This window comes from Sminthopsis crassicaudata, chromosome 1, assembly GCF_048593235.1.
Source record: "Sminthopsis crassicaudata isolate SCR6 chromosome 1, ASM4859323v1, whole genome shotgun sequence".
NCBI classification, from domain to species: domain Eukaryota; kingdom Metazoa; phylum Chordata; class Mammalia; order Dasyuromorphia; family Dasyuridae; genus Sminthopsis; species Sminthopsis crassicaudata.
In genome coordinates this window covers 391,971,283-391,982,933 of record NC_133617.1, presented here as the reverse complement: position 1 = coordinate 391,982,933, position 11,651 = coordinate 391,971,283, and the positions used below count along the sequence as shown (strand labels likewise).

Here is an 11,651-nt window from a genome sequence, read left to right as displayed (position 1 = left end):
TGAGTGGTAACAAAGAAGAATATAATACTGATGTTATGCTTATGGAACTCACAAAAAGGATAAAACCTATATATAGATAAATATAATAAAATTAAAATATCTTATTAAAAAAGTCAGAGGGCTCTATTGTCTCCATTCCCCCACAATACAGGTCCCCTTCACCATTTCTTTCCTGCTTTCCCCCCTTCCCATTGCCCTACCTCGGGAGCAGGTTCATGTTCATCAGTATTGGATTTAATGAATTCTATGAGACACCTTTGTCAAAGGGCCTTTTACTAGTATTCAACACCCTTTTGATTTTGTTGGCACTTCTCTTTCAGCGTTATTAGAATTTCTTTGTGTATTACCTACAAGCTGTAAAGATTGACTTGCAGAAGATGATTTCAGAAAGGCCTGAAGAGACTGACATGAACTGAAGTGAAGTGAAGTGAGTAGAACCAAGAGACAAGAAGATTATATAATGGTCAATACTGAAGGACTTGGCTCTTTTCAACAATGAGGTGATTCAGGCCAATTCCAATAGACCTGTGATGGAGAGAGCCTTCTGCATGGAGAGAGAGGACTGCAGGAACTGAATGTGGATCACAACATAGTATTTTGGCCTGTTTGTGTTGTTTGCTTGCTTTTATTCTCATTTTTACCTTTTTGATTTGATTTTTCTTGTGTACCATGATAAATGTAGAAATATGTGTAGAAGAATTGTACATATTTAATACGTTGCATTACTTGCTTTCTAGAGGAGGGATTGGAGGGAAGGAAGGGAGAAAAATTTGCATGGGTGAATATTGAAAACTATCTTTGCTTATATTTTGAAAATAAAAAGTTATTATTTTAAAATTATTTTTAAAATAAATAAGTGAACTGGGAAAAAATAACTTGCAGATCTGGATATTGATAGGTGGAAGAACAATTTACCTCAGTTTGAAAGATACAGTTTTAGTAGGCTGCTAATACATAACTTTGGGATATTTGAAAGAAAATGTGGCAGCAGAAAATTTGAATCCTTTTTACTGAGTTCCTGGATTTTTTTCAGCTTTGTTTGACTTGATCCTTATGAAAGTTATGCAGCATTTATTTCACAGCCAGTGTCTTGCTTTCTGGTTTTCTCAAGCCTGAATTTGCTCTGTTTGTACCATTTTGCTGTTCCATTCCACGAGTTTAAGTGACACAAGTTCTGGGCCAGCTTTCTATCACAAATAAGACATTGATTTATATATTGGAGCTACAGCTTTTAACCTCTGGAACTTACATTTGGGGTATAACCACAAGAGGTCTGATTGCTAGCATATGCTATATCAATAATAGCAATAATGTATTAAAAGTTCATCAGGTTCTTTGCATACCCTGCTATTTGGCAAAATTGTTTTCTCAGACATTTGAATCCATCTTTTATTCTTTCAAACCAATCAATGAAGACAGAATTTGGAATAGGAACAATAGTAGACATTCATAGACAGCAAACAATGGAATTTCTTGATCATCATCTTATGTTTTTTCAGTTTGCACACATGAGGCAGCAATGCGAGCAGCAGGATGGGAGGATTAATTGGAATCATTTTTTCCTTCATATACATTAGAGATAGAATATAAATGCTTAAGATGTTCGACAGTCTGAACAAGTAGTGGAAGTACCTCCTCTTAAGATCTCTGAGGAGTTGCCCAATTGATGAAGAAGGAATTTTCTAGGGAAGATGCTTTGAAGCCCTTGAGAGCTTCAAATAATGACCTTAATGTAGCTACTAACTTCCTACTACAGCATTGATGAGTCTGAGGAATTCAGCTGATATAGTTGCTTGCCATCTGAGGTAGAGGCAGCATCTGCCTCCTTCATGACATTAAAAAGTCTTTACCAGATGAATCCAAAGCAATAAAGTCATGTCTACAAAATTAAGTTATATTGGATAGTTGCTCCCATGCCCTTAAATCTCAAGATTGTTATGATTATAATATCTGAAAATAACTTTGCCATTAAAATAGATAGTTTTTTCCTATCTTCATTTTGAACAATTGGGTCTTTTTCTTAGTTTTGGGGAACAACAGTAAACAATTGTTACAGTATATATATGAAATATTGATAATGTAAACATATGCAGCAGCTCAGTGCCATTCCAGAGGGTAAATGGAAGTTGTTATAAGTCATACTATTTTTATTATAGTACATTAACCTATATGATCTTTTGATTGCAATAATAATCTTAAAGGGGAAAATATTATTTCACTAAGAACATATCAGATTTTTTAAAAGTTTTTTTTCCATTGTATTTTTTTCAAATTTGCTTTTAAACTTAAAGGGCGATTCATGCTACCACCTGGATACCAGAAGTATGATTTATGTATCTATTATAAATTGTATTAATTACGGACTAACTAGGGAAGAATAGAAGGATTGAGTCATACACTCTTCATTATTACCAATCCAGGGCAAATTATTTAGGCTTTTCTCCTCATGTCTTCCAGAAAAAGCTACTAATTAAAAGAGTCTAGAAGAGACTCTGAAACACTACAAAAACTCTGTGAAAAAAGATCTAGTGATAACTCTTCCTTGAAAATTCAAAGTAAATCCATAATGGGGAAGTAGTTCAGACAGCAAATGAACAAAAATGAACAACAGTCTAATGGCATTCAGCCAGGTTCAGCAGGATCACAATGACTTGTTGGATTACCATGATGGCCTAAATAGAATACTTTGTAGTTGACGTGATGGATTTGTAAATAAGCTAACCAATATTTTTAGAAAGTGGATATGAGAAACTCTTGTCCACTTTGTTTTTTTTTCAAATAGCTCTTTATTGTTCCAAATGCATGCAAAGATTGTTTTCAACATTCACCTTTGCAAAACCTTGTGTTCCAAAATTTTCTCCCTCCATCTTCCTCTCCCCCTCATTCCCCTCCCCTAGACAGCAACATCGGTTAAATGTGCAATTCTTCTAAATATATTTCCACATTTGTCATGCTGCTCAAGAAAAATCATATCAAAAGGGAAAAAACACAAGAAAGATTAAAAAATTAAGCAAACAAACAACAACCAAAAAATGAAAATGCTATGTTTTGATCCACATTCAGTTTCCATAGTTCTCTCTTTGGATGTGGATGGTTCTTTCCATCACAAGTCATGGAATTGCCAAGAATCACCTCATTGTTGAAAAGAGCAAGTCTATCACAGTTGATCATCATATATAATCTTGTTGTTGCTGTGTATAATGATCTCCTGGTTCTGTTCACTCAGCATCAGTTCATGCAAGTCTTTCCAGACTTTTCTGAAGTATCCTGCTCATCATTTTTTATAGAACAATATTATTCAATTATTTTAATATGCCATAACTTATTCAGCCATTCCTCAAATTATTGACAACTTCCAATTCTTGCCATTAAAAAAAGTTTCCTACCTTTTTTAAAATATAATTCTTGGGCTAAGTGCTAAAAACCTAGATTGATTGATCCCCGGCTGTATCAATAAATTAACTATTAATTACTCAGAAATTCTCACAAGGTTTTCATTCATTTCAGGAAAAAAAGGACCAATCAGTAAACTATCATTTATAGTCCACATTGTACAGGCCAACATCATTCTTGTCCACTGAGATCTTTGGGGACGTAGTGGTAAATCCCTGGGAAATTTTCCAATAAATCACTCTCATCATTAATTACTACTACCACCACCATCACCACCATCTTCATCCTCATTATCCCTAACATTAGCATAAGGTCTACTATATGCCAGACACTGTCCTGAGTGCTTTACAATTATTATCTCACAGCGAACCTGGGAAATAGGTGCTATTATTATCTCCAAGTTACAGATGAAAAAATTGTGACAAGCAGTTTCTCCTAACTTGCCTCTAGTCACATAGCTAAGCTAGTTTCTGAGGAAGGAATTGAATTTAAGGCTTTCTGACTCCAGACTCAGTGTTTGATCCACTGCACTACCATCAATCACTAATTTCTTAGGTCTTGTAATTCGGTCCATTCTAAAGGCATTCTAAATGGAGAGTACTAAGAAATTAGGTGACTTGCCCAGGATAACACAATAATTAGTAGTTGAATTCAGGTCTTCCTGAGAGAAGATGGGTAAGAAAGCATATTTTTTCAGCTCAAATGAAGTTATTCATGTAGTTTATGCATATTATGTTACAAGGACTTGTGCTAGACTCTTTGGGAGAAACAAAGGAAAATGAGACATTCAAAGAGTAAACTCTTTAAAACAATTAAATGATGGAGACAGTGCTCCAAACTAGGGATTGTTTTATATGGATTCCAAAATAAAGGGACCTGGAAAAATAAAATAAATGAACATGATACATGACAGTAAAGAGAATGTTCTCAGTTTTATTTTGGGGAAATTTATAATGTTTCTTCATTTTAAATAATTTTCCAAGAAATATCTATTTAATCTATCCTCTTCCACTCTTCTTTATCCTTGCATTAATATTCTAGAGCAGAATTGGGGAATGTAAGTCAGTCTATATAGGGTCCACAAAATCATTTCCCAATGAAACCACAGGCAATGATAAGCTGAAAGCTAGGTGCAACAACCTCCATTGGCTTTAGTTCTATAAGTTGATAATTTTGTATGGTCTGCAAATGATATTATAAATATCCAAATGGGCTTTGGAAGAAAAAAAAGGTTCCCTATCCCTGCTCTAGAGTTTGATCTTTTTTTCAAAAGTGCTGATTTGAAATGCTTTTAAATTATTTTCTCTTTGATGCTTTCATATAAGGTATGCCTTGTGGAAGATAAAAGACATCTTCTCTCCATCCTATCTGTCTAAGAGGGTTATTATGGACCTCTCCATCCTCATTTCCCCATCTTTTTAGTTGAAATACACTGTGTGAATCCCTATTGAAAGAAATACTATATACATATGTGTATGTGTTTGTACTGTGCATATATTCATACATACACATGTAATACACACATGTGTATATGTATACACATACATATGCATGTATGTATAATTATATATATACATATTAATATTATATGTATATATGTATGTTTGCATTGCATTTATGTGTATAAAGTATATGTATATAGTAGATATATGTATGTGGTATAGAATAATGCCTGTTTGATGGTAATGATGAGGGTAGAACAGATTTCACCCCAAAAGGCATAAACTTCTTGGGTTTTAAAGTTCTTACTAAGCTACTGGAAAGCTCTCCCAGTTGGGAACCATTCCTCTTTTATGTTCAGCTCAAACTATCTGTTAAATTCTTATGCCTTTGACTCTGCTTTTAAATCACTTATGTTTTGACTTTTTTTGGTCATTTCCCAGATTCAACACTTGGGAGGCAATTAACAGACATTATTTTTCCCCCGTCTCTCTTTTAGAACCCAGATGAAAGAGACAGAACACTTAATGCTATAGAGAAAAGAGAGGAGAGAGGAGTTTAACAGATCAATTATCTCCACTCCTGAATCATTTAGCTAATGTTTCACCTCTCTCAGAAGAAAATGCCTCCTCACAAAGGAGTCATCACTAAATGATGACAATTTCAGGCTTTATGTGGGTGCTGGTGCTGGTGATGTGGGCTATTTTTGGGAATACTAGGCCCTGAATCATATTCTGAAACGCCAGACCTGAGAACATTATCTAGACCTCTCCACTCTCTTCTGCTCACAAGGAGAGACTTCTTCAAGGAAAGAAAAATTGAAATTTAGATAAGGAGTGAGAACAAGGAGAAAGGAAGAAAAGGGAAGTCTCAGTCCTTCCTATAGAGTTGTTGGGAGTTAAGGAAGCTCAAAAAAAGGGATGTTTGGGCAGAGAGAATATTATGACTCAATATCAAATCACCAGTCTGGACATAGAAAGCCCAATTTGGTAACTGGGGAAGAGAAGAACTAGAATCAGCAGGCAGGTGTCAAGGGCAGCAGCCCAGTAGAGCCATGTTCTGTAGCCAAGTAAAGGTCAGACACTGAAGGTGCAAGGGAAACTCCAGCTCAGATGCAGACTGACAGGACAGGATTGAGGCAGATTTCGTGCAAGGAAGAAAAGAATGGTGGACATTCTTACACCACTCCATTACTCCTGGGAATGACTCTTCTTTCTGGGTAAGTAATAGGATCCATATTTCTCTATTAGAAACCAGAGTGTTCTTCCTCCTGGGAATCAGGACTTCAATTCAGCCAAGATCTAGGTGCTAGAATTTTCAATTAGGCCTCTTCAACCTACATGGCCCATTTCCATGGCAAAGAGGACTTGCATTGGTCATAGAATCATAGAATTTAGAGCATATTTGAAAAAGACATGGGGGGAGCACAAAGTCAAGATGGCAGAGAGGACACATGCTTCATTCTAAGCTCCCCTTCTACCCTCACTACTGATTATCAAATTCAGCCTCTGAAACAGTGCTTGACTGGTAGAATCCACGAATATTGCGAGTACAACAAATTACCAGCCAAAGATAATCTGTAAGATCACCAGAAAAGGTTTGTCCTGATCAGGCGGGAGGAGGCCAGTGGAGGCAGGAAAGCAGAACACTGGGAGGGGTGGGGAGGTGGGAAGGAGGGGTTAGCACGCTGAGCTTACCTGGGGCGGGGCAGTCTCTGTGGGTGGAGAATTTGCAGGGAGGACTCTACAACATGCTGGCTGCTCTGCTTTGGTTGTAAAGCAGTAGATCAGGAGAGAAGTTACACAAACACCAAAGGTAATGTGTACCCCTCAAAATGCCAGAATTTAACAGTACCTGGCCACACCTACCCAGCACGAGGAATAACTCAGCATGGCTACAGTGCAGCTGCACAGCCCCAGCCGCAGTCCACAGCACGGGGCTCTACCTGGAGCAGTCACACTTCTGGGGAGTGGGGGATGCTCTGCCAGGCAGAGGCAGCTGTGTGGGGCTCTTACCAGGACAATTGCATTTCTGCTGCAGGGCTCTGCCCAGAGCAGTGGCACTTATGCAGCTCGGCTGCTCTTTGCAGCCTGTTTGTAAGAGCTAATGTACATCTATCCCTGTTCTGTAGAGGAAGCTGGTAACTTCCTTGTCCTGAAGGCAGACACTAAGGGCTTTTTTAAAAAAAATGAGCAAAAGCCATGAAAACTCTAATAGATAGATTCTATACAGAAAGAGAGCAGGTTTCCAACCCTGAGGAGACTAATAGCAGACAATCTCCAGACAAAACCCCAAAGGGGGATATAGCTTGGTCCTCTTCACACAAGGCTCTCCTAAAAGAAATTATAAAAGATCTCAAAAGAGAACTAGAAGAAAAATGGGGACGAGAAAGAGAAGCTCTGCAAGAGAGTATGGAAAAGGCATATGACTCATTAAAAGAAAAATTTGATAAAGTGGAAAAAGAAAATAACTTCCTGAAATGTGAATTGGAAAAGGTAAAGGATTCCCAGGGAAACAGAATTTGCAAATTGGAAAAGATAAAGAATTCCCAGGAAAGTAGGATTTGTGGATTGGAAAAATAAAATAACTCAGGAAAAAAAATTAGTGAAATGAAAAAAAAAATGCACAGAGCAGAACAACTCACTTAAAAACTCAATTGGACAATTAGAAAAAATATATTTTAAAAGTGAGTGAAGAAAATAATTCATTAAAAATAAGAATCTATTATGCTTCAAGTGAAGTAAAAAAAAAGCAGGGTAGCCATCCTTATCTCAGATCAAGCAAAAGCAAAAACTGATCTAATTAAAAGAGATAAGGAAGGAAACTATATCTTGCTAAAGGGTAGCATAGACAATGAAGCAATATCAATACTAAATATATATGCACCCATTGGTAGAGCATCTAACTTCCTAAAGGAGAAGTTAAGAGAGCTGCAAGAAGGAATAGACAGCAAAACAATAATAGTGGGAGATCTCAACCTTGTATTCTCAGAATTAGGTAAATCAAACCACAAAACAAATAAGAAAGAAGTTAAAGAGGTAAATAGAATATTAGAAAAGTTACATATGATAGATCTTTGGAGAAAACTGAATGGAGACAGAAAGGAGTATACTTTCTTCTCAGCAGTTCATGGAACCTATACAAAAATTGACCATATATTAAGACATAGAGACCTCAAAATTAAATGCAGAAAGGCATAAATAGTAAATGCATTTTTTTCAGATCACAATGCAATAAAAACTACATTTAACAAAAAGCTAGGGGTAAATAGACCAAAAAGTAATTGGAAACTAAATAATCTCATCCTAAAGAATGAATGGGTGAAACAGCAAATCATAGACACAATTAATAATTTCACCCAAGAGAATGACAACAATGAGACAACATACCAAAATTTGTGGGATACAGCCAAACTTGCAATAAAGGGAAATTTTCTATTTTTTAGGCTTACTTGAATAAAGTAGAGAAAGAGAAGATCAATGAATTGGGTTTGCAACTTATAAAGCTAGAAAAGGAGCAAATTAACCCCCCCCCAATCAAATACTAACCTTGAATTTCTAAAATTAAAAGGAGAAATTAATAAAATTGAAAGTAAAAAAGCATTGAATTAATAAATAAAACTTAAGAGTTCATTTTATGAAAAAACCAATAAAATAGATAAACCTTTAGTAAATTTGATTAGCAAAAGGAAAGAGGAAAATCAAATTGTTATTCTTAAAAATGGAAAGGGAGAATTTTCTAACAATGAAGAGGAAATTAGTGCAATAATTGGGAGTTACTTTGCCTAACTTTATACCAATAAATTTGATAACCTAAGTGAAATGGATGATTACCTTCAAAAATATAGGCTTCCCAGATTAACAGAAGAGAAAGTAAATTGCTTAGTCATATTTTATTTATTTATTTATTTATTTTTATTTTATTTAGATTTTTTTTCACAGTATATATGCATGAGTAATTTTTTTATAATATTATCCCTTGTATTCATTTTTTCCAAATTATCCCCCCCTCCCTCCACTCCCTCCTCCCGATGAATAGTCATATTTTAGAAAAAGAAATAGAACAAGCTATTAATCAACCCCCTAAGAAAAAATCTCCAGGACCAGATGGATTTACATGTGAATTCTACCAAACATTTAAAGAACAATTAGCTCCAATGTTATATAAACTATTTGAAAAAATAGGAAATGAAGGAGTCCTACCAAATTCCTTTTATGACACAGACATGGAACTGATACCTAAATCAGGTAGGTTGAAAACAGAGAAAGAAAATTATGGACCAATCTCCCTAATGAATATTTATGCAAAAAATTTAAATAAAATATTAGCAAAAAGATTATAGAATATTACCCCCAGGATAATATACCATGACAAAGTAGGATTTATACCAGGAATGCAGGGCTGGTTCAATATTAGGAAAACTATTAGCATAATTGACTATATCAATTACCAAATTAACAAAAATTATATGATCATCTCAATAGATGCAGAAAAAGCATTTGATAAAATCCAATATCCATTCCTAATAAAAACACTAGAGAGGATAGGAATAAATGTACTTTTCCTTAAAATAGTAAGGAACATATATTTAAGCATCATAAGTATTGGGGAAAAACTGAAACCTTACCCAGTAAGATCAGGAGTGAAACAAGGTTGCCCACTATCACCATTATTATTCAATATTGTATTAGAAACACTACCCTCGGCAATAAAAGTTGAGATAGTAAAGGAATTAGAGTAGGTAATGAGGAAACCAAACTATCACTCTTTGCAGATGATATGATGGTATACTTAGAGAATCCCAGAGATTCTACTAAAAAACTATTAGAAATAATCCACAACTTTAGCAAAGTTACAGGATACAAAATAAACCCACATAAATAATCAGCATTCTTATATATCACTAACAAAATCCAACAGTTAGAGATACAAAGAGAAAAACCATTTAAAGTCACTGCCTATAGTACAAAATATTTGGGAATCTATCTGCCAAGGAAAACTCAGGAAATATATGAGAAAAACTATAAAAAACTTTCTATACAAATAAAGTCAGATCTAACCAATTGGAAAAATATTAAGTGCTCTTGGATAGGTCAAGCAAATATAATAAAGATGACAATGAAGCAAATATAATAAAGATGACAATGCTACCTAAACTAATCTATTTATTTAGTGCTATACTAATCAGAATTTTAATGACTTAGAAAAAAATAACAACAAATTCATTTGGAAAAACAAAAGGTCAAGATTTTCAAGGGAACTAATGAAAAAAAAAATCAAATAAAGGTGGCCTAGCTGTACCAGATCTAAAACTATATTATAAAGCAGTGATCACCAAAACCATTTGGTATTGGCTAAGAAATAGACTGGTTGATCAGTGGATTGGTTAGGTTCACAGGACAAAATAGTCAATAACTTTAATAATCTAGTTTTTGACAAACCCAAAGACCCCCGCTTTTTGAAAATAATTCATTATTTGACAAAAACTGCTGGGAGAATTATAAATTAGTATGGCAGAAATTATGCATTGACCCACACTTAATACTGTACACCAAAATAAGGTCAAATTGGGTTCATGATCTAGGCATAAAAAATAAGATTATAAAAAAAAATTAGAAAAACATAAGATAGTTTACCTTTTAGACCTATGGAGGAGGAAGGAATTTGTGACCAGAGAAGAACAAGAGATCATTATTGATCACACAATAGAAAATTTTGATTATATCAAATTAAAAAGCTTTTGTACAAAAAAAGCTAATGCAGACAAGATTAGAAGGGATACAATAAACTGGGAAAACAGTTTACAGTCAAAAGTACTGATAAAAGCCTCATTTCCAAAATATGTAAAGAATTGACTCTAATTTATAAGAAATCAAACAATTCTCCAGTTGATAAGTGGTCAAAGGATATTGACAAAAGACAATTCTCAGATGAAGAAATTGAAACTATTTCTAGCCATATGAAAATATGCTCCAAGTTATTATTAATCATAGAATGCAAATTAAGATAAGTTTGAGATACCACCACATACCTCTCAGATTGGCTAGGATGACAGGAAAAAATAATGATGAATATTGGAGGGGATGTGGGAAAATAGGGACACTGATACATTGTTGGTGGAATTGTGAATACATCTAGCCATTCTGGAGAGCAATGTGGAATTATGCTTAAAAAGTTACCAAAATGTGCATAGCCTTTGATCCAGCAGTGTTGCTACTGGGCTTGTATCCCAAAAAGATCTTAAAGAAGGGAACGAGACCTATATGTGCAAAAATGTTTGTGGCAGCCCTTTTTTTAGTGGCAAGAATCTAGAAATTGAATGGATACCCATCAGTTTGGAGAATGGCTGAATAAATTGTGGCATAAGAATGTTATAGAATATTATTGTTCTGTAAGAAATGACCAATAGGATTATTTCAAAAAGGCCTGGAGAGTCTTACATGAACTGATGCTGAGTGAAATGAGCAGGACCAGGATATCATTATATACTTCAATGACAATACTATATTATGATCAATTCTGATGGATGTGGACATCTTCAATACTGAGATGAACCAAATCAGTTCCAATAGAGCAGTAATAAATTGAACCAGCTACACCCAGTGAAAGAACTCTGGGAGATGACTATGAACCACTACATAGCATTTCCAATCCCTCTGTTTTTGTCTGCTTGCATTTTTGATTTCCTTCTCAGGTTAATTTTACCTTATTTCTAAGTCCTATTTTTCTTATGCAGCAAAATTACTGTATGTATATGTATATATGTGTGTATGTATATATATATACATACACACACACACACACATATATATATATAT

The 11,651-nt window shown here is 34.6% G+C and overlaps 1 pseudogene; it reads left to right on the top strand.

Annotated features, from left to right (window-relative positions):
- The first annotated feature begins 215 nt into the window (after nt 1-215).
- LOC141554476 (ubiquitin-associated domain-containing protein 2-like) lies at nt 216-1,762 on the top strand (annotated as a pseudogene).
- Nucleotides 1,763-11,651: the final 9,889 nt, after the last annotated feature.